Raw genomic sequence first — 16,503 nt, 5'->3', positions numbered from 1 at the left:
TCATGCTAAGCACCTAGGCAGGGTGAGTGTGTCCATGCAAATGAGATCAGCTCCTGAAGGCTTTTTCCACAGCTAATCACTAGATGTCAGGGGAGAGCTCATTCAGACTCTGCTTACAGTTATTATATTTTGTGTGTGTTTTGTTTCTAGTAGCCCACCGATACATGCTTTCTTATATAAAGAAAATATTGAAATAGTTATTGAGGGTAAAGTTTGGAACTCCAGATCAGCATGAGCTAAATTTACACGTGTAAGAGAGTGAAATGCATGTGTGCAGCAGCAGTATGGCTTTATTAACAGCTAGAGGTTTGCTTTATATGTGACTAAAGTGCATATTTTTTATTTTTATTGCCCCTGATTTTATTGTAAATAGAGGACATCTCTGCATGAATACTCATTAGCAGAGTAATTTGAAATATATTTAATACTGAGTATTAGACAAGAACTTGGCAGGTTTTTAGTTGTGACTGATAGGTTCCAGAATACCTTTAAAGAACTATTGATCATCACCAGTCTTGAAATGTTAGATTAGGGTCAATCAGTTTTATGCTTACGGAATTGTTATCAATTTTTTAAAATCTGACTTCAGGGCTTCTTATTTAGTATTATTTTAATGTGAGGCTTTTTTGAGAATGATTTTTGTTTGTTTGGGACAATTGGGACAGTTGGATTTAATCACATGGCTCAATGTTTTCTGAGGATCCTTGACTGAATGAAACAGTCCCAGGTGTCCAGCAGAAGTCATTTTAACATGTTTTCTCAGGCCACTAGAAGAGAGCGGAAGAGCATAGCAGACAATTCATTCTCTCCACAGAAGGAAAATTCAAGGCACTTAAGCATATGCCTAAGTTTAAGCATGCAAGTATTCCCAAAAATCAATGGGACTAATCACATGCAGAGATAGTCACAGTTTTTGAAACAAATAAATTGTGAAAAAATGGCTTCCCTCTCCCATGAAACAAGTATTCAACTAAAAATTCTCCCCAAAAACTTTTCAGTTTTAACTGAGTTCAAAGAAATTCAGATAGTTGAGAGAAGTATCTGAAATATCTGATCGTTTGAATGCCTATCAGCACATTTAGAGTCTATTATTATATATTATGTTTTTGGCAACACCCGTGATGTGTTAGGCATTTGCCAAATATAAAAAATGCATTGTTATTGCCCCAAAAGAGCTCCCGTATGACCAGTTTTTTAAAATACGTATACATTTAATTCACTTTTCAACATTCCTTTTTTGCAATGTGAGGCTGGTTTAACATATACTCTTAGCTGCAGTTTGGATGTGATTAGGCACTGGTTTACTGTTACATGCATGGAGACACTGGTTTAATGCATGCTTTTTAGGTAATGTAGGAGTCTGCATGTTTGGGCAGTGTCCTTTTCCCCTCAGGGTCTTAAGTCCAGCAACCCAAAAGTCCCTTTAACGTGCCCATCCCTTCTCTGTACCCCACTCACAGTTGTTGTCCTTGGCCAGTGCAGCCCCGGAGTTCACCACTGCATGTTTGTATATTTTATTGCCCTTGCAATTCTAAAGACAGGATAATAATTAAATGGGGGAAAGGAGATTTCCTCCCCGCCCCACATTCTATTTAGGTCCTTATAACATACCAGTTGCTCTGGCATCTGCATGCCTAGTTTGGAAGTCATTAACTGAGCAAGAGAAACCTTACGTGTAAATTGTTCCATGAATTCAAATGCGCCTCAGCTTGTCCCATCTCTAGTTTTTAATGCAGCTGAACCACAGCTGTATTTAGCTGCTACTTTACACATAAAAGTCATAGGTGGTTGGGAAAACATAACAAAAAACATCACAAACTATTGTGAATATATATATATATATAATGTTTGACACTTTCTCTCCCAACCTCTTCCTCCCAAAATGTGGTGTGAAGATGGTTTGTTTCATATGATTCAACAGAAAAAATCCATTGCCTCAAAATTTTGTGAGAAAATCCTACATTTTGGGGGGAAAGTGTCAAAAAGAGATTAGAGGGATTTTTTTCATGAAAATCTGCAAACACACACATACTCTGTCTCAAACTCCTCTACAAACTAACCAGGTCAGAAATATTTTTTAAAATGCCTTTAGGTTAAAAACCACTCCTTGTTGAAGGCCCGTACAAGGCCTTTCATGCCACAGAATCACCATAGAAGCACTCTGGTGGCACCTTAAAGACTTACAGATTTATTTGGGCATAAGCTTTTGTGGGTAAAAACCTGACTTCTTCAGATGAAGTGAGGTTTTTACCCACGAAAGCTTATGCCCAAATAAATCTGTTAGTCTTTAAGGTGCCACCAGACTCCTTGTTGTTTTCGTAGATACAGACTAACACGGCTACCCCTGATACATAGAAGCACTGTGTATGTGGGAACATGGGTAGAGTAGCCTTTCAAGAAGACCACTGCACATCAGGAAAGGAATTCTGCACTGTATAAAACCAGACTAGGGATGGTTGATGGAAGGGTCATTGATTTATGCTGATTGAGGGGCCATGAGCTTCAGTATAGAAGTCCAGGTAAGCTGGGTGTGACGCAATGCACCCCTGTATTCGCACCCTACATGCTATTGTAATAATCTTTGTACAAGGTATGCCTTGTGAGGTATCATTTGAAAACTCCTATCTTGCTGATTAGTAATATCATGGTAAAATGTCTGTAGCACCATTATGTGTAAAGTTATGAATTTCTCCCTGTATGATGTTAAAAAGCATCTTCAGACTCACATAACATCAAACTGGTCAAACAGACCTGTCACATACACTGCCACCCAGCTCTGAAAGCAGAGCGGAGAGCAGTGGCTCACAGCTTTGAAGGCAACACCGCACCAGCAGCAGCACAGTAGTAAGGGTGGCAATGTGAAAAGAGATATTTGCCATCACTTTTTGCAGCAGACTTAGTGCCCTCTTGCCACCCTTACTTCTCCACTGCTGCTGCCACCCGAGGACTGACAGCCAGAGCCCCGCTACCTCCAGGGAAGGGATTGGGGTGAGGGAAGGAGAGCCTGAGCCTAGGCTGCCTCCCGGTGAGAGATTGAGGGAGGGGGAAGGAGAACCCAAGCCCAGGCTGCTTACCGGTGAGGGACTGAAGGAAGGTGGGGGGGGAAGCAAAGCCCAAGCTCAGGTGGTGTGGCTCCGGCTGTCAGCCCCGGGGCGGTGGGACTCCAGCTGTCCCCTTTGTCCGTGTCTCCCAGGTGTGCTGCATGAGCCCATCCACCCGGGGCTGATAGCCAGAGATCTTAAAAATAAAAAAGCATGCAGCTCGCACCTCCCTTGCCATATTCCTGCGCCTCCCTTGGGAGGCCTCCTCCATAGTTTGAGAACCTTAAAGGAATAACAGACTGAATATATTTTTACTATCCAGGAGAGGGCTGGGCAATACAAAACATACATTTTGGGGTAAAAATCCGGGACTGGGAGCGCGTTGAGGTCAACCTGCAAAAATAACCACGGCTGGTAAAAGCCAGAGTGTAATCCAAGTGTGGCTGGCAGGTTGCAGTTACACATAGACACTCAGAGTGTGGCTTGTATGCTGGAAGGCTGTTGGTGAGTGGCTCAGGTGGGAGCTACTGAAGCAAGGCTTTGTAAGGTACACAAAGTTACAGGGCCGGGATGACATACCCCCTCACTAGTCTGGATTGCATCCTGGTGTGTCAGACTAGGGTTAATTTTTTATCCCACAGCCTGGAGCTGCAAAGGGAGTGTAATGCTGTCCCCCCATAGTCTAGAAGTGGTGGGTTTACAACCTCTACAACAGTTCTCTGTACAGTCTGTTTTGTTGGGCTTTGCACAGGGAGGGTTGAATTTCTCCCTTATTCTTTAGTGTAAGTCAGTGTTCTGAAGGAGGACACTTCAAGAGTCAACGTGCAACATGCAATTGCAATGTAAAATGACAAAATATCAGAGGCATAAGGGCAAAGCTCTGGCACCATTGAAGTAAATTGGAGTTTTGCCATTGACTTCAGTGGGACCAGATTTCATTCAAAATTGCTATGCAATATTCAGTTTTATTTTGCTTAAAACAAATTAAAAGAGTAATTCTGACAATATGAAAAAGAAATAATGGCAGCCTAACATTTAAAGTTGTTTTCCGTTTAAAAGAAAACATAGTAAAACTGTTCCTGTATTGTTAAGCCTCGTCTCCCATTAAGAACTTAAATAATATACTACTGACATCATGACTATATAAATTACATGCTGTTTTCATATTTGTGACATAGAGATCATATTACTAGTTTATGAAAAATGTGTAATTTACAATTTTTTATTTAGGATGATCTACTGTAGTAAGTATTATAGAATTAAATCCACATAGGAAAACATCTGCTCTACAGTACTTTGACTTTATTACATACCCCTCCAACAGGTATAAAAATGCCAGCAAAAGAAAAACAAGAGCCCTACAGTCTGTCCAAAAAAATAGTATCATACCCCTGTAAGCTTTTTGATTAAAATAAAGTATAGAATCGTGTTTGTTTCACTGCCACAAATCTAGCAGTGAAATTCTGGCCCCACTGAAGTTTATAGGAAAACTTCCACGGATGTCAGTGGGGCCAGGATTTTATCCCAGGTCTGCAATCAATCATTAATATGTCACAGTGTTTAGCTGCTGACCGCACAGGAAAAAAATAAAGCAAAATACTCTGAGATATTTGCAAATGTTTTAGAGAACTGAGACTCTGGCAATAATCCCACTATTGGTCACTCCTAGAATAATATTAAATAAAATTGATACTTGTGTGTGTGGTACACATTGAATTTTAGATTTATATTTCGTAGTACATCTTTTCAGAACTCTACATTAAACGTGCCTAGTTTATGCATAAAATTGACTCTTTATAGAACATACTGTATCATATTGTTTTCATAGCTGATATTGAACAAACATCTCTTAAGATTTGTATGTTATGTAATATTTAGCCTTACTCTTATCTGTCTATATTATTGTCATCCTCATAACATTTTGCTCCTTGGTTGATACAGAGAAATATCTAGCCTGCCTAGATATCTTTGAGTACCATCCAAGGTAATACACATGTGGGTTTGGTTAACCCAAGTTGATAATACCTGCAAATAGTGCAGGCCAGATATTTGCTTTCCTCAGAGTTTCAACTGCATTTTCCTGACAACATGACTGCAGTAGTATAGAGAAAATTAAGACAAAACATGAAAATGACAAAAAAGCAAGAAGTAAAACAGCTGCTCAGCTGTACAGGATGTGCTCTTTTTCTCTGATTTTTTTCTTCCAACCCCTATATCAAGCAACATGTTGCACGTTCTGAAGATAGTGCATCAGCAATGCAGAATTTAAGATAAGCAGATAGAAAAGGCTCTGCAGGATCTCTAAAAAGTCTATTTCAATGAGATTATAAATTCCATTATCTAAATAAATATGGGAATATATGAGTGAACTACAGTGTGAGCTGTGAAAACAGCACATTCCAAAGTATTATTTAAACTTGCAAATGGTAGACTACTATCCAGAAATAACTGAACCTTTCTCATTAGCAAAGTTAGGAAAGATGGGAACATGCTGTGGCATTTTAAAATAAAAGAAGAAAAAAAATTAAGAGATGTCACTTTTCAAACAGATACACCAGAATGAAATAGTAAACTATGATCCTCCTTTTGGAAGTGATGCACTTGCTTCTCTTAAGCAAGAATTAAAGTAAATTGCAAGTACGTAATGTCATATAAAAGTTACTGAAGGGGTTACCCATTTACATTGCAATGAAATAAAGGAAGATTTGTAGGAAATATTAATGAGTAGCACAAATACAACATTATAAAATCCATATTTTAACGTCCATCTCAGGAAAAACTCCCACTGATTTCAAGGGAGTTTTGTTTGAATGATTGTGAAGATCAGGCCCAATGAAACTACTGTCTCTAACTCAGTTCAGAGAGAAAGGTTAGGGTACAAAGATAACCTAGAACAAGAACTAGGTATCATCAGAGAGTGCGGAAAGCTAGGGAAGATGGGTGCACCTAAATATCCTCAGACTTTGTCTACTTGGGGGCCTTCAACCATACAGTGCCTCTGAAAATCAGGCTATAGCATACTATAGCAAGGGCTGGCTTGAAAGGTCTCTAGGAACCACAGGAGTAGAAAGAGAAAAAGAGACAGAACTTATTTGTATGAAGTTCCATAACTAAACTGTGTTGAATTTTTGTTTTAGTAGTTGAGAAGGGGAAGGGGAAGACTGATGTAATTTTGATGCTAGAAGAGCTCATTTGAGTGGAACACTCATCACAACAGCATATGAAATAAACAAGGCTGTAAAGACCACAGGGACCAGAATGGAAAGGGAATGGTTAGACAGTGCTAGATTCATAGATTCTAAGGCCAGAAGCAACCATTGTGATCATCTAGTCTGATCTGTGTAGGACAGGCCATCAGACTTCCTCAAAATAATTCCTAGAGCACATATTTTAGAAAACATCTAATCTTGATTTTAAAATTGTCAGTGATAGAGAATCCACTACAACCTTTGGTAAATTGTTCCAATGGTTAATTACTCTCACCATTAAAAATGTCTGCCTTATTTCCAGTCTGAATTTGTCTTGATTCAACTTCCAGCCATTGAATTGTGGAATTGTGTTCTACCTTTCTCTGCTAGACTGAAGAGCCCATTATTAAATATTTGTTCCCCGTGTAGGTACTTACAGACTGTTATCAATTCACCCCTTAACATTCTCTTTGTTAAACTAAGTAGATTGAGCTCCTTGACACTATCAGGCATATTTTCTAATCCTTTAATCGTTCCCATGGCTCTTCTCTGAACCCTCTCCAATTTATCAACACCCTTCTTGAATTGTGGGCACCAGAACTGGACACGGTGATTGTACCAGTGCCAAATACAGAGGTATAATAACCTCTCTACTCCTACTTGAGATTCCCCTGTTTATGCATTTCAGGGTCATATTAACTCTTTTGGTCACAGTGTCACATAGGGAACTCATATTCAGCTGATTATTCACTAACACCCCAAAATATTTTTCAGAGTCACTGCTTTCCCAGATAGAGTCCCCCATCCTGTAAGTATGGCCTATATTCTTTGTTCCCAGATGTATACATTTACATTTAGCTGTATGAAAATACATACTGTTTGCTGGCAGCCAGTTTACCAAGCACTCTAGATATCTCTCTATCATTGACCTGTCCGCTTCATTATTTACCACTCCCCCAATTTTTGTGTCATCTGTAAACTTTATCAGTGATGATTTTATGTTTTCTTCTAGAGTTGGTTTTCTGTAGAAAAACTACCTAGAAAATACAGAGATTTAAAATTTGTCTGACTAATATTGTGCAAGAGTGAATAGGATGTGGAGCTAGCAGTATGAGCTATTACTGAGATCTTATTATTTGTAAGAAGCCAGAAAAGACAGGAACCAAGTTTGCTGGAAAAACAAGGGGACGATGAAGATCCAGGATAAAATCCTGACACCATTGAAGTTTTGCCTTCAAGGGGCCCAGATGTTTGACCATAAATTTCATCTCTGCTAAGGAGAATATGTGAGATGCAGATTTTAAGAGGATGAACATTGTACCGGAGATGTTGGAGAAATTCTATGAGGATTACTGTAGCATACGATAGGCAAAATTACTGAAGTTGTTGATGACCCAGGAAAGAAATTACAAACAGGGACTTTGTCTGGAAGGATATTGAGGGAGAGGGAGTGCTGAATCTGTCTGTTCCTGAATAGATGGCTCTCTCAGAAGGAGATAATGATTTTGGAGTAAGAAGCTATACTTTTTTTGTTAAAGGAGTTTAATCATAGTTCTTTCCCAACAGGGGATAAACCCTTCTCTAAAAACAAATTTGCTGAAAATGACTGCTGTTCAAGACATTGAAAATCTGAATGTAGATGAGGGTAGCTAGGCAAATAATGAGATGGAATGAATAAGGAGCCTAAAGACATCTTGAATTGACTAAGGAAGACAACACTACAGCTAATAAGAATGTATAAGGATATTGCTATATACTTTGTTTTATTATTATCACCAAATAACCCTACTGTACTTTTTTAGACTTTATGGCGGTCTTCCTCTTCCGGGATGATTAATGATCAGTTCCTAATTTTATTTATTTCATGTTGGAAAAGTGCAGAAGTCTGCAATGACTTTTCACATTTTATAAGAGAACCTTTACGATTTGTATTAATCTAAGTCAAATTTTGTTATTTATAAAGTATTAAGACAAAAAGAGCAAAATAAAATCAAACAGAGAATTGGAGAGAGACTGCTCAATTTCAGAGCAAAATTTCAAGCGCTTTAAAAACTGGAGAGGAATGTCCTTTAAAATTTTGTTTAAAACAAACAAATAAGCAGCCTACTGTCCTGTCTGAGATTTTGTTTTTAAATGTATCTCTTTATAAGAACTACTGTGCAATATTTTATGCTATGCTTTCACAAATAAATCCTATTCTGAGAGATACAGTATTAACATAATGGGTGCTATAGAAACAAAGTAATGAAGTATACCTTTTTTGTCTGGGCTGCCATAAGAAACAAAGAATAAAAACTGTACTTTCTGAAAAGGATAAAACCAACATGGAAACACACAAACAAACCTATTGTTAAGCTTCTGCATCAATGTTACAAATGACAGAAAGTAAAAAACCAAAAATTAGACATTAAAAAGCAAAACACTTAAGATAAAGAAGTAAATTTTTCATTCTTTCATAGTATACCAGGAAGATCTGCTGTGCCATGTGTCTTATTTAAAAAAAAAAAACTTCTTTTAAAAAAATCCACTTAACATAAAGTATCATACAACAACAAATCTGTGAGAGTAAGTTATCTGGTAACAAGAATTCCAGATTAATCGGAGTAACTGGACTCTTAGTGATGAACAAATCTTTTAGCACATTACAACAGTGCATAAAGTACAGTATCAATGCAGGACATAAAGCATACTATTAGTACAGACCATAAAAACAAGCCTTCATTTAGAAAAAATCGTAAGCACTCTTCAGACAAAAAACAGTTGAGCCATGTTTATTAAGAAAAAGGGCACATATAAATAGTTCTGCCTTTTTTCTTCTTTTATACACTATAATTTTCTCTATATTTTATACTTCATTCTCAGCGTGGTTGTCATTAACAATAGCACCCTCTACAGTAAAACTCAACACCTACAAATCTTTTGTGTTCCACATTTTAGTAAGAGAAATGCATGGCCAACATTGGACAAGAGATAAAATATAATTAATTACATTGCTGAAGAATTTTTTTATTGTTTAGAGCTTTCCACAACTTACCTATAATTATGTTCATTATAAAATTACAGCTGAATAAGCTAATGGCAGTATTCTATATACGTATATATATGATATTCTTTAATTTTTTTAAAGCTCCAAATTAGATCACTTTCATGAGGTGTCTTGCCTCTCTAATTTGTATTGTTTAGTGGTTGTGACATTAAAAACACAAGTTAGTGAATTTCTAAATTTCACTCAGTGTTGTATCTGGAATTGAAAGGGAAAACACCATGAAAAGTTTCATATGGTACAACATGTGGCAGGCAGGCAGGCAGTCTTCTAACTAACATAACCCCAGTGCTCCATATACACCTCTGGCAGGTACCTAATATAATTTAAATTCATGAGTTCTATTGATTTCAAAGGGGCCAGGGATTTCACCCATGATCTTGATCAGTTATCTTAGGAACAGCCTACGATCATGGCCTGCCTCAACAGCTGTGTGATTTTCTGGTACAGTACTCTGTGTATTTTATCCTAAAATGCTGATCTGCAGTATCAGGGCACAGGATCATACTTGGCAGTGGTCCATCAGCCCTTGACCACCATCTCTTACCACCTTCAGAGCTAAATACAAGACCTGCCTTTTACTTTAGCTTTCCGAGAATAACTTCCCTAAAGATGGCAAACAATAATACAAAAATTCTGCATTTCAGATCAGACATGACAGCCATACCAAGTTAGCAAATACATTTTCCTAGAAATGGGTGAGAAAACAATGTTTCAGATGGATTTTTTTTCTCCTTTTTTTCTGGTATACTGAGATTAACTGCTCATTTCGTTATGGACCAAGTTGACAACCTGAATTTCTTTGACAGAAACTTTGTTAAATTGTTTACCTAGACTATTTTTTGCTTAAAAGGTAATAATATTTTAATGATATTTTATAATTTTTGCACCAGACCCTCAGGTGGTGTAAGTCAGTGTAGTTCTATTGATGTTAAGGGAGCCAAGACAATTTATATCAGCTGATGATCTGGCCCCCATCTTTATTTTTAAATCACAAAATATTCTTTGTTAAATAACTTTTAAGTAAGACAAAATGACTGCAATGTAGAATTTACAAAGGGAGTGAGGGGAGAGCTATTTGGGAAATGTCTTCTTGAATAGACACCTCTTGCCACTCTCAGGGTACAGGTTACACCCGACACCAGCTCTGCTTAATCGCCGGTGGTAACAAGTTCTGTAGCCCTCAGTCCTACACTGAGAATGCTCTCCCCACCGTCCCCTTTCCACAAGTGTAAAACTAAAGTAAGTCACTCAGATCATCCCAAATGTGCTTACTGCCGCTGACATAGTGCTTTAATCATTTGTTTTACTGGTGCACTAATTTAAAAATTCTATATTAAACACTGAATGGAAAGCTCTTCAACCTCGCAAGCTTGCTGCTGAATTTAGTCACTTGAAACCCATATCTTGTAATAGATGGCGCAAGTGTAGAAAAAGTAGTTAAGGCAAAATAACACTTGGCAACTCATACTTGTAATCTCACATCTTTACATTTTTGTTTTTTTAAATTGAAGGACTAATTATATTGGTTTAAACTGGTTTGATATGAAGAACTATAGTAGGAACTAATAGTTGTTTATTTTCTTTCCAGACATGTGCTCTGAATAAAAATTGTTTCTAGACATGATAGAATGACTTTTCTAATGACTCAAAGACAAGTTCCATAAAATAGGGTTTGAAGAAACTGGGGTTTGTTTTCTGTCTAAAAATAGTAATTGAAAATATCTAGAGCATCTAAGTTATGACCATTTAGAAATGATGAATCAAAAACTATAGAATGAGGTCAAAATCTTTAGCACACTTCTTCCCTCCCAGCCCTTTTCATTTGAGGGTTATCGTGTACTTATTCTATTCTAATCAATTTTCCTCTTGATGTTTTTATTTGTGGTTTTAATTTACAGGGGTAACACAAAGTAAACAGTCATATTTAAGGGTCTCCACAACTCCAGGGCAAACTGGAGTAAAAAATAAACTTCTTCATATCATAGAAAAGGCACATGGACCTTCATGTTTATTTCTGTGTAACAAAGATCAAAGAACCAATGTTTTTTTGCAAGCTGCCTGGTTGCCAGTGTTTCAGTTGTTTAGGCCTTTGTCAGGCTAAGTGTCTTGTTTTACCCTATCTTATAATGAAGTTCATTTACAATTCCTTTAATGTGCTGTACTCATGAGTTAGAGAAAAAAAAACGTAAAATGTTATTTGGAAACTGGGTAACCTGATTGGTTAACAGTGAGTTATTATAGCTGTGTGATTATGGTACAGCAACTACACAAGTGCAACAAACTTGTCAGAATATAGATTCTGAAATAATTTGTGTATCTTTATCAATCTTCTTCTCTTTCCCCCCCACACCTCCAAAATAACACAAACCCATTTTCCGATCCCAATAAAGCACTCTGGGGTGTGCATTGGTGTCCTGCAATTGTACTTCTTAGATAATTAAAGACAGTTGGCCTTTGACCTCATGCCTCATACTCAAAACGTGCAATTGTAGGACAACAATGCATGCCCTGTCCTGTCTCATTGCTAACCTTAAACATGGTTCATCTCTTCAGGTAAGAACTCGGATCTGATAGTCAATATGTTTACACAAATGACTCCATAAAGGTTTGAGAAAGCCCTTGATGGAACATGTAAGATTATCAGTGTTTGAAAGGTCATTCAGAATAATTATCTGTATCCCAAATCTTGAAATAATTAGGGCCTATTGGTTTAATAATACTGCTCCTCTTCAAATAAAGGATAATAATTTTACAGAAATAAAACTTTGCATTTCCTCATGTTAAGAAACACAGAAGCTAGGGCATAGCCTTGTGTTTCCAAAACTAATTGCCCCAGACTTGACCCCCAAGCTTTGTACAGAACTAAACATGAGCCTCAGTAAGCTCTGAATAAATTTGATATTGGGATCTTCCTTTCCTTCTTTTCCGATGATGTCTTCTAATACAAAGGAGTCCTCATCAGTGAGCTCCCTGTAGAGGAAGCACCCTCCACAGCTGATTGGGATCACATTAGAGCAGGGGTGGGCAAACTATGGCCCAGGGACTGCATCCAGCCCTTCAGAAGTTTAATCCAGCCCTCGAGCTCCCGCTGGGCTCCACATGGCTCCTGGAAGCAGCAGCATGTCTCCTCTCTGGCTCCAACGCGTAGGGGCAGCCAAGGGGTTCCGCATGCTGCCCCCGCCCCAAGCACTGCCCCCATTGGCCAGGAACTGTGGCCAATGGGAGCTGCAGGGGTGGCACTTGCGGACTGGGCAGAATGCAGAGGCACCTGGCCACGCCTCCGAATAGGAGCCGCAGAGGGGACATGCTGCTGTTTCCGGAAGCTGCTTGAGGGAAGCACCAGCTGGAGCCTGCACCCTGACCCCCTCCCATGCCCCAACCCTCTGCCCCAGCCCTGATCCCTCTTCCGCCCTCCAAACCCCATGGTCCCAGCCTGGAGCACCCTCCTGCAGCTCCAACCCCTCATCCCCAGCCCCACCCCAGAGCTTGCACCCCCAGCTGGAGCCCTCCCACACACACACCCCAACCTCTGCCCCAGTCCAGAGCTCCCTCCCACACCCTGAACTCCCCATTTCTGGCCCCACTCCAGAGCCCGCACTCCCAGCCAGAGCCCTCACCGCCTCCTGCAACCCAGTCCCCAATTTCATGAGCATTCATGGCCCGCCATTCAATTTCCACACCCAGATGTGGCCTTTGGGCCAAAAAGTTTGCCCACCCCTGCATTAGAGGCTGATGCTGTGTGCCATGCTATATGCATATCTGTATATTCAGTGAAAACTGCACACAAATAGTGGGGGAAACAGTGAGTTGTCAGGTTGTCTCAGACCTCTTCAGCATAACTGTCCAAATCAAGCATTTACTTCTGCTTGTTTGGAGGCTATAGTTCTTGTTCAAAACAGATGAGTAGCCACTTAGTACATTTGATACAGAAAGAGAAAAGAGAGACAGACAGTGGAGGGAAAAAGGAAGTCTTCCTCCTGCACATCATAATTTCAGAAGTAACTACCGTGTCTTTAGCATCAGTCATCTATTCATTAATAAGAACATTGAAAATCTCCAGAGCATTGATATTAAGACCTTTTGCGACGGAAGAACCAAAACATACACGGGCTCCAAATTTGAAGGTTTAGCTTAGTTTGTAGGAGGTATTTTGGACCAAAAATATCATCCCAGTTAAAACTCTGGATTGTAACAAATCAATGGCTGTTTATCTGCAGTCATTGTACAGCACATTGACTTCCAAAGCTTCTTAGAGTGAAATTCACCCTGTTAGGGAGGGCTTACTGAACACTTTACACACCAATTAATCCCCATCATGGAGCTGAGTGGTAGTGCCACCAGATCATAAATTGTAAGAGGATGGATTTGAGGACCGGGGAATGCTTCTTAATGACACTTTACAGTTGCCATGTAAAGGTGGAAGAGAAGCATGCAAATTCAGTTCATAATCTGGAAGAGTGGCTGCAGCCCTCCCGCTCCTTGCCCCCACATTGAGGTGGTGGATTTGGTCCCCCTATCAAGTATATCATACTTTCCTTCCCAAGCAGAAAATCTGTTCATTTCAGTCTGTCAGTATGTTTCTGCATTGAGGACCACAATACATTTTTTTAAAATGTACTCACGAAGTCATCAAATTAAGTCATTATCTCATAAACTGAGAGTACAGTAGTCATATTTAAGCACAAATTTACTGATGAGCAGTCACATAATATTATCTATCATACTCTACAACATACTTAAGAGTGTGTGAAAGGCCAATTCTAGCTCTGCCTCTTTGTCTGGTATCAGCATTTCTGTCACCACCAAGGTGCATAAGCCAACACAAATTCATGCACAAAAAAATGACTTACTATTTCAATGCCCATCCTTGGACCCTTTCTAATTTTGCTATATACTTTTCAGTTATGGTGCCCAGGACCAATGGGCACAATGAGCCATATAACTAATTTATATGACATAATATTTTCAGTATTATTTTATATTACGGTCATTATACAGCCAAACATTGTTTGCTTTTCTGACCACTGCTGCACACTGAACAGCTTTTTTCTTTGGCACCATGTTTTATTTAGTGATTTCAGTTAATTTGCAACCCACAGATGTGTATGAATATTTTTAATTATTTCTTCCAGAGTTCACATTCAAACACCTCTGACTATAATGATGGTAAAGATACATTGCATTTATATGGCAGTATATTTCTCCATTTCAAAGAGCAATCATTTAACATAGGTAGAAAGCTTTCTTCATAGGCCTAGCCCAGTTGTTCTCAACCAGGGGTACGTGTACCCCTGGGGGAACGCAGAGGTCTTCCGGGTGTACATCAAGGCATCTAGATATTTGCCTAGTTTTACAACAGGCTACATAAAAAGCGCTAGCAAAGTCAGTACAAACTAAAACTTCATACAATGACTTGTTTATAGTGCTCTATATACTATACACTGAAATGTAAATACAATATTTATATTCCAATTGATTTATTTTATAAAGATATGGTAAAAATGAGAAAACAAGCAATTTTTCAGTAATAATGTGATGTGACACTTTTTTCTATTTTTATGTCTGATTTTGCAGCAAGTAGTTTTTTTAAGTGAAGTGAAACTTGTGGGTACGCAAGACAAATCAGACTCCTGAAAGGAGTACAGTAGTCTGGAAAGGTTGAGACATTGGCCTAGCCTACATAATACTTGCACTGATCTAACCAAATCAGTTTTCTAAAGCCTGATTTAGTTATTAGAGCGCAAATCTGTGTGTGGACACTTATTTCAGAATACAAGTGGCTAAAAGTGCTTAACCACTTTAATTCTAAAATAAGAGCGTGTCCACACACAGACTTGCACCAAAATAACCAAATTAGTTTTAGGAGGCCAATCTAATTATAACAGAGCATGCTTGTGTGTAGACCCAGTCTTGGAATACCACAAATGGAAAAACTCCAATGGAATGGAACACTTTTAGCATTGCCAAAAGAGTAGAAAATTACACTTTGTATAAAAAACGAGCTTAAGTGTTCCTGGTTTATTTTTTTATCTGCGTTCAATTAGATAAGTACAGTTATTTTCTATTTATTTATTTATAGACATCATTTTTGTTATGCCAGAGTTTCACTGTAAGTTGTTCAGTGTCCAGAGAACAGAGAGATGTGTTTATAAAGCTCTTATCTATAATTAGTGTCACTCAGTGAAACAAGGCACCTCTGTTTTATAACTGCCACAGCTGTCATGCTTTTTTCAGAATTAATTTAATTGATGGACTATGTGAGCCACAGTTTCTTTAGAAAGTAAAATAAAATGTGTTATTGCACTGGACCTGCTACTCTGAGTAACCATATCAGGTGTTAGTCGCCATGACAATACCACTGCTCAGAAAATGCTTCCACTTAATTATACTTGTGCTTTTAAATAACTGGGTGTCATAAAATCATGGTGTATAGTTGAATTGGATTAGCTTCATCCCATCAGGTTACAACAGATTTTTAATCTACTCATTAATCCGTGGTCATAAATTCTAGTATCATATAGATGTAAAAGCAGCCATATTGAAATTTGGGGGAGGATACATTTTATGGATGTATTTTTAAGCAGAATTCCAATCATTGAATCACAGAATCATAGAACTGGAAGGCACCTCAAGAGGTCATCTAGTCCAGACCCCATGCACTCGTGGCAGGACTAAGTATTATCTAGACCATTCCTGACAGGTTTTTGTCCAACCTGCTCTTAAAAATCTCCAATGATGGAGATTCCACAACCTCCCTAGGCAATTTATTCCAGTTCTTAATCACCCTGACAGTTAGGAAGTTTTTCCTAATGTCCAACCTAAACCTCCCTTGTTGTAATTTTAGCCCATTGCTTCTTGTCCTATCCTCAGAGGTTAAGAAAAACAATTTTTCTTCCTCCTCCTTGTAACAACCTTTTACATACTTGAAAACTGTATGTCCCCTCTCAGTCTTCTCAATAAAAGTACATGTCCACTGGAAGAAGGTTAAAAATGCCTCAGTGCCGAGTTTAATTTTTCTGTAAGACGCTTTTTTGTTAAAATAAGTTGTAAGAGAAAATACGTTAGGAGCAATATTGTTTCCAGACATAATAATAATAAACATATATTAATAATATAATAATAAACATAATAACATCATAAACAATCTTAGAAGCAATATTTTCCTCAGACATCATAAACCACCATCAAGTCTCACTCTTCCTTCTAACAATTCCCTATGCCTATATGG

Source organism: Trachemys scripta, chromosome 2 (assembly GCF_013100865.1).
Source record: "Trachemys scripta elegans isolate TJP31775 chromosome 2, CAS_Tse_1.0, whole genome shotgun sequence".
Lineage (NCBI taxonomy): Eukaryota > Metazoa > Chordata > Testudines > Emydidae > Trachemys > Trachemys scripta.
Note: the sequence above shows the minus strand (reverse complement) of the source record.